The following is a 12,027-nucleotide window of genomic DNA, read 5'->3' as shown; positions in this document are numbered from 1 at the left end:
CTGTTCTTTTTCTTTTAGATGGTACTCCTTCTTTATCCGCCATGACATCAAAAGTACAACCAAGTCCTTATAGATACATCTGGTAAAACTGTTATGTGTTCTGCAATGCCTGTTGCGTACCACTTACTTGAGGAACACTCTCTGTAAACATGGCTCCTTCTTCTTCTGTGGTTTAATGGCTGCAGGCCGCTGAGGGCGTGCAGACTTACTTCCGCCTCTGGGTGCTGTATTCTGGTTTGCTGACTTCCGCTGTGTCTGACCCACGCGAGGCTACGCTAAATAGCCATATAGAGAAAGGCTTTTTTGTCGCTGTTGGGTTCAAATAAATATGCGGATCTTCAAGGGGGGGTGATACGAACTAGGGACAGTTTTATAAATGGTAAAAAGTTCCGCACAGCTGCTTTAAGCCCTAAGTATGCCCACATATCAACTCAAAACAAGTATCAGGATAATCATGACAGCACTGCCATAAGCTATAACTGTCTCAAAATTAAATCATATCATGTATAAAAAACATTGGCCTTCCTAACACTGCATAGTACAAATACTAATTGTCTCAAAATAATACGTATATTGGCGTAAATACAATTAAATAAGAGACCATTTACTGCTATTCGATGTCTCATACAGTACAGAGCAGCCTGAGACTCGTTATAGATATTGGTGCGTAAATCTGTGCAAAAAAAAAGATAATCTGGGCAAATAATAACCTGGAAAAATGGATTACAAATGCAGAGAGAGAGAAAAGGAGAGAAAGAAAGTAGTAGAGAGGAGGTCAGTGTATCATAGGAAGTCCCCCAGTAGGCAAGGCCTATATCAGCCTAACCAGGGGCTGTTCCAAGGCAAACCTGAGGCAGCCCTAACAATCAGCTTTATCAAAGATTAAGTTTTAGTTTTAAGTCTACTTTTAAACATTTAGATGGTGTCTGCCTCCAGCCTGAAACTGGAAGATGGTTCCACTGAAGAGGAGCCAGGTTCTGGCTCCCATTCTACTTTTGGAGACTCCAGGAACCACAAGTAACCCTGCATTCTTGGAGTGCAGTGTTCTGGATATTAGCTCTATCTTAGATATGACAGAGCCTGTCCATTTAGAGCTGTATAAGTGAGGAGAAGGATTCAACTAGGAGCCAGTGCAGAGAAGCTATAACAGTAGTTTTTTTTTTTAGTTTGTTCTTAATTTCCATCAGTACATGTGCTGCAGCACTATGGATCAGCTGGAGAGTCTTTAGAGACTTGTCGAAGCAACTTCATTATAAGGAACTTCAGTAAACTAGCCTACAAGTAACAAATGCGTAGACTAGTTTTTCGGCACCTTTTTTTACAGGAATTGCCTAATTTTGGCAATATTATGCTGGTGCAAGAAGTCAGTCTTTGACATTTGTTTGATATGAGAGTTAATGAACATATCTTGATCAAATATTACTCCAGGATTCACTCCTGGTTCTTTTTGTGCTGGGAGGATACCTACTCTGAAAAAAGAGCTAAGACCATTCCTGAAAATGGCATTCTAAGAACTATAATCGTTTCTTGTTCTTAGGGCACGACAAAAAAGAAGGCTCTTTGAGCTATGAAGAAGTTTTTCTGGTTTGAAAACACATATTTTATACTATGTCCATGTCAGAGTGACCCACAATCTACTTTATGATATTCTGAAGCTATAAGAATTAGCAGCTCCATCACGGAAAAAGCACGTCTTAAGTTAATTTCAAAAGAAACATGATTGAATGAAGCCTGCCACTGTGGTGCGGACTGTATCCCTCTATACCCTTTTGATGCCTAACTATCATGACATTGTGCTATTCAGTGTTTGGTTTAAACCACTTTGAGAGCATCAGTGTTCCCCTGATCACTCAGTGTCCTGTTGATGGTGTTGCTCACAGCATAAGTGTGTGGTTAATGCTCCTAAAGCTGCACATCACACAATGTCCCACTTGTCTCTGGCCAATATCCAACTTTGTACAGAAGTTAAAATAAAGTGGAAACTTTTATTTGATCCCAGCTTGGGCATGATGGAGGCTCTGCGTGCTTAGAGGCCAAGATAGCAATCAGCTGCCTCTAAGAGGTCCTCGCTGGAATCCTCCATAATCTCTGAGGAAGACTTCTATCAACCATAAAATCTTAATAGCATATAAAAAAATCATCTGTGTGACCTTCAGGGACACTATCGCTTTAGATGGGATGTGCTGGTGTTTGTTCTGCCCACTTCTCCAGTAAGAAACAAACAAAATAAAAATGCTGCTGGAACAGTTCAGTGATGTTCATCAGCTAGTGCAACTGCAGTCATCAGCGATTCAGGGTTTTCTCATTCCATCACCTGTGTAAGACAAACAAAGCTAAAAATATTCTTATCAAGCTGGCCTTTATATAGCTCTGCACTAAAGGGCAGCACGCTTCTGAGAGGAGAAGTAGGCCAGCCTGGACAGTAACAAAGCTTTAATTGAAAAGATTTGTGTACATGCCATGCAGCCTAAAACAAGCCATGGATCTTAGCCTTTTGTTTCAACTGGGGTGTGTAGGAGTGGCAGGGAGTTCCCATGCACAGTATATAGAGGTGGCGCAAGGGCTTGCATATGTTACATTGTGGTGAAACAGGAAGCCACAGTCAATTATTAAAGGGAAATTTCGGTTTATTTCAACCCCCCCTCTCCTATCATCCTAAATTTGTTTCAAGTGACTAGTGACATAGAAATAATAGTTAGCATGTTAGCCGTTAGCCTAGATACAGCCATAACGTCAGACCTGTTAAAACGTAAGTGAACGGACATACTTCAAGTACAAAGTTAGTCCATTAAACAAGCTTTTTTCCCACAAAGACCGCCTCATATCGTTAGGATAAATGTCAGAGAACATATAGAAAACGACATGTAAACGTGTTGTCTTACCTTACCGGTGTGCTGCCATGTTTGTTGTTTACCATTTAGCTAAGGCCGCAACCGGTCCCATTCCTTGCAACAGAGGTATTCTTCCTCTGTGGGCACTGGGGCACAGCATTCACAGGTAACGTTACACCACTAATCTCCAGAGCTACGCAGCCTTCCAGCAGCCATTCCTCCTCTCTCGCCCTCTACCTGTTGTGCCTTTCTCTCTCTCCTCCTCCATTCTTCAGTTTCACAAAGCTCTTCGTCAGTGTATTCTGGCTCAAATAAATAAGGGCGGCCATCGACTCTCGATGTGGAAAGCCTATATACTAACATTCCACATTTAGGTGGTCTTCAGAGTTGTTGTCTTACCTTACGGTGTGTTTACCATTTACCTCTGCTTCCCAAAGCGTGGCCGAAATATCGCGAGAACAAGCAGTGATCTCATACCGTGCCTGAAATCTTGCGAGAACAAGCAGCAGCAGCTGCAAGGCAGAACCGGACAGTAGCCCAAAAAGTTCATTCATTTATTTTATGAAAGATTTATAGAATAATGGCTGACTTTTTGCCAGACTTCGACTTTGTGGAGGAGGAATTTGATTTTGATTTTTTTGTGTAATTGTGTAACATCCAGGCTTTGATCAAAAACACCAAAAACAAACAATTTTTGCCATTTAGTTCCTTTGCAAACACAGATTTCTGTTCGTATATGTCAAATTTTAGAGTATAATAATGTATAGGCCTATCTATCAAATGTATAGTTGTCATGTTTAGGCTGTTTAGCCTATCATATTTTTTCTTTTCCAAAAAGATCAGTATCAGTAAGAATGTAGGCTATTTTATTTTGTTTTATTCGTTTTGGGAATCCTTTTTTAATATGTACTGAATATGTGGCTGCTTATGCATAGATGACAAGTTTGAGGTTTGTTTAATAATTATTTTCAGACTCAGACAGATATTTGCTGTGCTGCACCGCAAATCCACACTGACTCAAACTTGCGTACATGAGCTGAGACCTGACGTGAGATTTGATCATAGTGTCCGCTCACGTCCAAAATAAATGCCGAGCCTTGCATGGAAATGGTCATGCGCACAGTTTTCTGCTATACATTCGTTTGATAAATGAGGGCTACTGAGAGTGATGATTGAGAGGGATTACTTCTGTATGAGTTTATAGATTGTTTTTTAGGGAAATCATCTATAGCACACCTTTAAGTAAAAGTAGCTTTAGTACATTGGTGTAAAATTCTTGCATTAAAAAGTACATAAGTACTTTTATAAGATCATTCCAGCTGCCATACCAGGGTTCCTACAGCTTAACGCAAGTTAAATTCAAGACTTTTCAAGACTTTTTAATGCCACTTGAAATAAAATTAAAGACCAACTTCACAATAAACACAAATGGAAAAACAAACCACCACATCAATTACATAGGTTTAGGGACAATTTTAATAAATAAAACATGACTTTTTGGTTGAGTGTAAAAGTTTCAAATTTTAAAAAACCTAACACTTTCCAGAGTTGAAGACATGGAAATCAATACATAAAAGGATATATACAGCATGAATCATCAGTAAAAAGGCACAACTGGCAGAGAACTATTAATTAGTCTTCATGAAGTAACAGTAACAGTAAAACTGTTGGCGTTTTCTCTTTTTCGCAGCTATGGCATGGATCTGCAGGCTTTTGTCAGTTTCTCCTTCACCTGTTGCAATTCTGCCATTTTTTCTTTGTACCGCTTCCTTAGTGTGTTTGATATGGTGATGAGCTGTACCATCAGGGTGCCAGTCTTTCCCTCAGCTTGTGTGGTGATCTGATCGGCATAATCCAGCACAACTTTTGCCACCTTCTTCTTCTTCATATGTCCCTTGATGTGCTCTACAGATGCCCTTTGGTACTGTGTTGCAAAGTCATTTTCTTTTGCTTTTCCTCATCCAGGTACAAGTTTCAACCTCTTTGTTTATGGAGAAGCCTCTCTCCACTGTTGCTTGGCCGTGCGATAGGGATAAAAACTTCTTACAAAACTCCCATAGCTCAGAGTAGCATTTGGTCTGGAAAGCATGATGGAGGAAGACATCCACCCTTGTCTCAGTGGGTTGGTAAGAAAGGAAGGTGTCATTTCTACACTCAAACTCAAACTCAAATTTATTTATATAGCACATTTAAAAACAACCTCAGTTGACCAAAGTGCTAAACAGGCTATGCAATATAAATACAATCAGTAATTAATAATAAGTTAAAAACAAAAACATAGGCCTATTAAAATAAACAATACAACATCATATAAGGCCAGAGAGAAGAAATGTGTTTTCAAAATGGATTTAAAATGCTCCAGAGTCTGGGCAGCTTTATATGTAAAGGCTGTTCCACAGGTTAGGACCTGCCACTGAGAAGGCTCTATCGCCTTTACTTTTGAGCCTGGATCTCGGAACCTCCAGCAATAATAGATTTGTAGACCTCAATGCTCTTGCTGGAGTTTGAGGCTGTAAAAGCTCAGTCAAATAAGCTGGTGCCATGCCATTAAGACTATTAAAAACAAACAAAAAAAAAAACATTAAAAATTTAAACTGGATCCTGAAAAGGACTGGAAGCCAGTGTAAGGAGGCCAGTACAGGTGTGATGTAATCACGCAGTTTCTTTCTCTTAATAGCAAGATTAATGAAGTTCTCATGTTACAGACTGGGACCAGTATCCAGGGGCATCTGGACAGCTTCACAGAAAGCCTTCAACCCTACCTGCTTGCCATGGGGGCTCGGAGGGGTGATTCACAAGTACTTCATTATGATTGACAAACATGCAATACCTTGTAAGTCACCCGACTCCCTTGCCTGTTTTGATGAGCTTTTCAAAGTTCATTTTGTCTTCGGCATCTCGTACAACCTGGATCTGGCAAATATGTACAACTTCTTGCAACCCACCATTTATGACATAGATGTTGCTACCACTAAGGTGAATTCCAGGGTTGCAGAGTTGAGGGCTTGGATGCTGCATTGAGTTGATACAAAGATGTTGTGTTTCATTTGCGAAAGCTCTCAGTCAAATGCTAATTCCCTGATAAAGCACCTAAAGTTGATCCACAGACTTTGCCCAGGAAAGACACTTCGTCTTAAATGTGGTCAGGCTGGTTGTTCGCAAGTTTATGGCACTTTTTCTGGGTTTAGAAAGCGTCTCAATAAAGCGCATGAACCTTGTTCCGATCCTGGTGAAGGGCCCTCTACATCTGAAGATTTAGCAGAAAGTAATTTTCTCCTTGACTTTCCATCAAGGAGTTCTCCCTCTGACCCAGTCCTTCTCAAAAAGAGTCTTGTAGACAGCTGTGCTACAACAGTAGCCAAACTTAAAGTGGCAAGCGTAGGTGAATCAATCATTAACTCTTAAATTTCAATGGAAGAGATTGTTGCTGATATCCATAATCAAGCACAAGAATCTGTGAAGCATTGTCTGTCTTTACAGGAGCCTGTCAAAAGTGACACTGAGCGAGAAACTGATCAGTGTTTTGAAAAGATGGAAAATCCTTTTGGTGTCTTAAATTCTGAAAGTAAAAGGAGGCAGTATTTTACTGAGAAGTGGGGAAGGGTAGACCCAGCTGAATATGTTCTAGGTACAAGATTTGATACTCTGCGCAAGTGAACTACTGGAGCATATGATCAGGTTATTGTTACTGATAAATTTGTTGACATGCCAATTTTGCAAACATTGCAGTTTATTTTCAGACACCCTAATGGAGATTATGCAGACTGATTCCATTTCAAAAGAAAATCTTATTAATGGAAATCTTTTCAAGAGTCATGCTCTTTTTTCCAAACTGGAGGAAATCAATGAATGATTGAATGATTCAGCTTTTCTATGATGAGTTTGAAACTGCAAATCCCCTGTGATCAAAACAGGGATTACATAAATTGGGAGCAATCTATTTCACCTTGCAGAATTTTTTCGCCAAAGTACAACTCAAGTCTGCTTAATATTCATTTGGTCACTTTATTTCCTGGCCAAGAGATTAAAACATATGGCTTTTCTAAAATACTTGATCCAGTTGTGCAGGATATCAAAATACTGGAGAGGGATGGAATTAGGTTCCACGTGTATGATCAGCCAGTGTATGGCTGAATGTGATGAAGATTCACCAAAGATAATTATGCGAACTCGAGCACTCACGGTTATTGTTGAAATGTGCTCAAAATGTTCAAAAAATACTTATACACACACTGAAATCACTTAATCAAGTTTTATTTTGAAAAACAAATCAAATACAGTGCACAATGCACTTTCTGCCTAACAGAAAGTCTAGCATGTTTGATTTTCTTTTTGTTGTTCACGATTACTCACATCACAGCCGTCACTTTGACCAATAGAAACAGAGTTGTACGACAGCAACACCCCAGCCTTTTTAATGTTTCCTCTGGGGATGTAACCACACAGAGTAAAAAGGAAACAGCAGAGGCACTTTGTCAACCTGCTGAGTACTGTCATTAGCATCAAGCTAGCAAACAGTGTTATTTCTTCATAATGGAGACGGACATAAAGTAATAACATTAACAAATAGCGGTGGGGCTTTTACTCACCACAACTGCAGAGGCTCCCAGCTTCATTTGAAACAAACTACATTATAGACAGTCTGGTATTTATTATTCCCTCTGTATCTTTATATTTTTACTTGTTAGCCTATCCGCTCCCGTTGGCTTGATAAAGTTAATGCATCGCGCCGTCACTTCAAACGCAACGCTTCCTGAATTTGTTTCAGATTAAAAGCCCCATATAACCCTCAGCTGAGAGAATCCATTTTCTAAATAGGCTTTTATTATGAAACATTTGTAGGAAATGGTTGTAGAGGATTCAGTGACTTGTATGTTTGCGTATGGTACTTCAAAAGTGAAGTGAAGTGTTACCCCCTTCGCGGAGACTTTTTTCTGCATTTTCTGCAGACAGGATGACTATCTCCAATTAGTTTCCCTTCAGCATCCTTATAAAAACCCAAAATACATCCAGACTTCAGACTTTGTCCTTTTACAGGGGGAAAAAATCCCTGGAGCACTGTCCGTGCGGATGCCTCCCGCCATGTTGTCAGAGGCCAAACATAGCAAACTGTGCACGCGTGCCTGTGTCTGAGTACTGCTGCTGCTTTTCCAGGCAATGAGCAGTATCAATGTTTGTTTTTCAAAGTGCAGTAATCAAACACGGTTTTAATGATAATTAAAATTTGAAACGGTAATACTAACCGTCGGGAATTTTACCGTGGTTTATCATTTTACCGGTAATCGTTACATCCCTATGCAGAACCCTGCCAAAAAATGGAGAGAAATCCCAGTCTTCCCCATGTGATGGGTGTTAAATGTTCTTATATTCTAAATTCCTTGCAGTACTTCAATACATGAGACAATTTCTCTGTCGATGTTATGCATGATATCTTGGAGGGAGTGGCACAATATGAAAGGAAACTGTTAATACTGCACTTGATAGACAACTACACAACATCAAAGGAAACAGACAGGATAATTAAGAGCTTTAACTATGGAGCAAAACAACAAACCTCCTGGACTGATGTTAGGAGAGGACTGAAATGACTTGGGGTTAAATTCCATCCAATCCTGGTGTTTACTTCGCAATCTGCCACTTATCCTTGGAGACTTCATCCAAATGATCAACATTGGTATTTGCTACTGGAGTTGCTTCAAATAGTAAACATTGTGTTTTCTCCAATGTTATAAAGGGTATTACTATTTATTTGAAGCACTTGGTTGCAGAACACCACAGGTTATTCAAGCATTTGTTTCCAAACAAGAGGCTGCTACCAAAGCATCATTTTATGGTGCATTGCCCTACATGTATTCTTAAAATTGGACCACTTTTACATAGCTGGTGCATGCACTATGAGGCAAAGCACAATTTCTTTAAAAAAAAAAAAAAAAACCAATTAAAAAGCAACATTGGCAAATAAACACCAAAATCAAATCGCAATACAGTTGGCAGACATTTGACTCCAACAGAGTAATGATCGGTCCAGGTGTAATGTTGTCTAATGTGATGGACTGGGGCTGTGAGATAGCTGAGGTACTCTTCAGGTGCCAATTAACACCAAGGTTTTAAAAGTTAGATGTGCCAAACACCATGGAAATATGTATCGTGCAGGTTTAGTTGTTTGCCTTAAAGCCCTTGGTGAGATGCCAGTTCTTCATAAAATCCATCACGTTGTTGTTAAAGATGACATGTTACTGTTGGTTACATTTGCACTATAAACAATTTGTCTTGATGAGCATTTTAATGCATTGAAAGTTGTGTGTACAACAGAGGGACCTCATGTTGTTGATGTTAAAGAGCTGCTCTGTTACAAAGCATTTGACATACAGATGTCATACAGTCGTAATGATTCAAGCTTGTTTATTGTCCCATACTGTTTCCTGTGATTTTTTTTAAATGAGCACTGTAGACTCTTTAACCAAAATGCATTAATCTATGTATTATTAAAGGCTGAACAGAGGCCAAAATTGTACTTTACACAGGCCATGATTTTAGTTGTGATTTATATTTTCTGGAAACAGTTATGAATGTCACTGTCACAAGTGTTTGCACATCTTGAATTTTGAATAATAAAGTGCATTTGGAAACTGAAATTTCTGATTTATTGACTTTTTCAGTTTAATCTTCCAGTGTAGAGTTATGATTTGTAATTTTATCTGAAATACAATTCGTGTATGTTCGTTAGTGAAATACAATCTGCCTTGAGTGAAATACTATTGAGTGAAATGGTAGTAGAGTAGTTTTCATTTTATACTGCATAGGCAGCAGGGCATTAACAGAAAAGTCGATTTGTCGACGTGTCGACGTCAGTGGCACAAGTCGACACCTCCCGGGAAGAGTCGACAAGTCCTGTGTTTTTTCCCTCTCTATCTCTCTGTGTGTGTGCTTGTGTACAGAATGCAAACGCTGCCTCTGAACGTACGCGGAACGGACTCCGCGGAGGTCCGCGCGGACTCAAAGCGGACGTCTGCAAGCCCTGTGCGCGCAAAGCTCAGATTTTACGACTGCACGGACTCCGCTCCGCGCACCAGTGATTACTCGATATGTATTTTTCACATTGCGGGGATTTTTCACGGACATTTTTACAGGAAACTACAATGCGGACGTGCGCTCGACTATGAAAGCCCGAATGACTGCGGACATTTCTCTCGGAGTCCGCTCCGCTTATAGTACGCCCGAGTATGTTCGGGCCTTGAGAGTGACAGACACACATCACATGTGTGGAGATACTTCACTTTCCTCCACCGCGTCAATGTGATGACGTCATCAAATGACTTGTCAACTCTACTTAGACTTTATTGACAGATAAGTCGACCTGAAAAAAAATCAAAGTCGTTAATGCCCTACTACATAGAGTAAATTATCATCATGTAGAGTTAAATACTAACACTAAATAGAGTAAAACATTACTCTACTCTGAGTAGCACAGGATATGGCATGTCAACTTTTAAAACACAAGGGTTCACAACAGATGGGCAGAAACAGAAGATCTACCCAGTTGCAGGTAGTTTTCACTCGACCTCTCCAGGACAGAATTCTCATTCAAATGTGAAAATCCTGTTTGCAATTTCATTTTTAAATAAAGGTTGCTGCTAAATTTAAAAGTCAATTCCACATTGAATTTAATTATCATAATGAAAGTGCTGCTTTTGAGTGCACTGAAAATTATCATTATTATTAGAAGTAATAATGCATTTTCCAATTTCCATAGTTGACCAAGTGACTCAAAAAGGGAGAAAATGCTAAATAATATCTGGGTTAAAGCTGCTGTAAATTGCATTGCACCTAACAGTACCTTGAAGGACAGCATTTTTGAGGGGATCTTGTGAGCTGGTAGCCTGATCCTGTCATTAGGGAAATTAGATAGGCCTATGGGCCAGGCTCACTCCATCCACACTGATAAAAGCTTTCTGTTCTGCTCTGTTCATTTTTTGTGGTGAGCTACTGTAGATGCCTGAATCTACTGTTGAAAACGTGCCATCTCCTGCATGTGTGTTACAACAGTTGACAGTGCCACGCAGGGTTAGCAAATGAGCCACAGATTTATTTCATATAGTTTTAAGGAACTATATTAACATATTTTCCTTTTTGTTGGGAGGCCGTTTTGAAACATTGCAGGCATAAACAGTCCCATGCACATGTGAGTAGCGCACCTGTGTTGTCTATGCAGAAGTGTTGTACAAAGTAAGGTTTTTAGCAAAAATGCATGTGTTTGTGAAGTACTGAGCTGGATAAATGAGACTTGGATTATACTGCACAGGTTGTGTGAGAGTGTGTAAACAGATGTTTTGGTATAGTTTTGCTGCTGTTAAATGTGGTCCCAATAACTTCATCAAGAATTTTCTCAGTGTTTGGATTCTTTGCTCACCGAAGAGGCATGCAAGAAAAAGTTTCCCTCACAAATTCAGTGGAACACGGTGAGTAATTGATATACATAGAATAGTATAGGATAGAAAGAACTTTATTTATCGCCGACTGGAAATTTAGCTGTCCAGCAGCTCATAAAAGACAAAAAACAACCACACTTCCCCTCATCAACAACAACACAGTGGTATTAAAATAGACAAAATAAAATACGTAAAAATAAGTGCACAAATAGAAATTAAATTAAAATCAAACTGTCCATTCCACAGTCCAGTCAGCTGTGGCTAATGTGATGTGTGTAAGTGTGTGTGTGACTAGATTCAGGAGGTGTTCAACAGTCAAATGGCCATGGAGATGAGGGATCCCCTGAAACTCTTTGTTTCTGCAGTGAGATGAGCCGACTGCTGCAGCTGCTCCTCTGTCGCTCCAGGAGGCTGTGGAGAGGGTGTCTGCTATTGTCCAATATAGCTTTCAGTTTGTTCAATGTGCCCTCTCCACCACAGTTCTTAGTGGGTCCAGTCTCCTGCTTAGCACTGCGCCAGCTTTTTTAACCAGCTTGTCCAATTGCTTGGTGCTGCTTCCCCAGCTCACTGCAGTGTAGAAGAGTGCAGTGGCCACCACTGTGTGATAGAACATGGTCAACATCTCCACACACACACACACACACACATCAAAAGACCTTAGTGTCCCCAGGAAGAACAGGCGGCTCTGCCCCTTCCTGTAGAGGACTTCAGTATTAAAGGACCAGTCCAGCATATCATCCAAGAGGACCCCCAGATGTTTGACGGTG

The sequence above is a fragment of the Epinephelus fuscoguttatus genome, linkage group LG14, assembly GCF_011397635.1.
Source record: "Epinephelus fuscoguttatus linkage group LG14, E.fuscoguttatus.final_Chr_v1".
Lineage (NCBI taxonomy): Eukaryota > Metazoa > Chordata > Actinopteri > Perciformes > Serranidae > Epinephelus > Epinephelus fuscoguttatus.
This window is presented reverse-complemented; position numbering follows the sequence as displayed.